Source organism: Galeopterus variegatus, unplaced genomic scaffold (genome assembly GCF_000696425.1).
Source record: "Galeopterus variegatus unplaced genomic scaffold, G_variegatus-3.0.2 Scaffold225, whole genome shotgun sequence".
NCBI classification, from domain to species: Eukaryota; Metazoa; Chordata; class Mammalia; order Dermoptera; family Cynocephalidae; genus Galeopterus; species Galeopterus variegatus.
Genome location: NW_007726336.1, coordinates 750,525 through 751,681, shown reverse-complemented (window position 1 = coordinate 751,681; position 1,157 = coordinate 750,525). Strand labels below are relative to the sequence as shown.

Here is a 1,157-nt window from a genome sequence, read left to right as displayed (position 1 = left end):
TAATAATAATAATAATAATAATAATAATAATTAACTTGGTCACTTTTGTCAGATGCCGTTTTTCGGTTTAGTATTGTCTGGAAACTGTAATAAAGTTGTGAGCAGAAAGGACACCACAGGTGGGAAGTCCACAGAGGGAGGCGCCTGTGTCCTGAGCTGCGGATGCTTGGGTGGATTTTGCAAATGGTGCTTGCTGCTTGGGTTCCTCACCGCTGTCCCCATCTTTGTCTCTCCCCAGGTGGACGTCTGATTGTGCGCTGGCCACTGTCGTTGGGTGCAGGCATGGCTGACAGCGCCAACCATCTGCCCTTCTTTTTTGGCAACATCACCCGGGAGGAGGCAGAAGACTACCTGGTCCAGGGGGGCATGAGTGATGGACTCTACCTGCTGCGCCAGAGTCGCAACTACCTGGGCGGCTTCGCCCTGTCGGTGGCCCACGGGAGGAAGGCGCACCACTACACCATCGAGCGGGAGCTGAACGGGACCTACGCCATCACTGGTGGCAGGGCCCACAGCAGCCCTGCTGAGCTCTGCCAGTACCATTCGCAGGAGTCCGATGGCCTCATCTGCCTCCTCACCAAGCCTTTCAACCGGCCCCCCGGAGTGCAGCCCAAGACGGGCCCCTTCGAGGACTTGAAAGAAAACCTCATCAGGGAGTACGTGAAGCAGACGTGGAACCTGCAGGTGGGCTGTGCGGGTCCCGCTGCCTGTGTTCCTGGCTTGTAACCCACCCAGACTTCCATTCCCTGCAGAGCCATGCAGGGCAGTTCTCTGTGCCCACAGAACTGTCTCCTCAGCCAACCTCTTTGGCCCAAAAATGCCCTGCTCCAGGGAGACAGCCTTCCCTCCCCCAGCCACAGTGATGGCCTCCTGCTGGCGACACAGGGAACCACTTCTCCCAGGCCATGGTGGGCCCTTTCGGAGGGACCCCAGTCTGTGTCCGCTGGTTTTTATTTACCTAGCAGGGTCATGCTCTACACACTGATGGGCACTTGACCTTACAGCCTCCTGACACCTCTTGCGGAACTTTCTCTGTCAGTGCACACGTCTCCCCGTTACCCTTTCTCTGGCTGCCTGGTTTTGCCTGAGACATGCTGTAACTTATCTAACTAGTACCTACTGATGGACACTTTTGCTGTTTGCAAATAATGCTGCTA

At 55.7% G+C, this 1,157-nt stretch overlaps 1 pseudogene; it reads left to right on the top strand.

Moving 5' to 3' along the window:
- Positions 1-248: 248 nt before the first annotated feature.
- Positions 249-726, top strand: LOC103585250 (annotated as a pseudogene).
- The last annotated feature ends 431 nt before the right edge of the window (positions 727-1,157 follow it).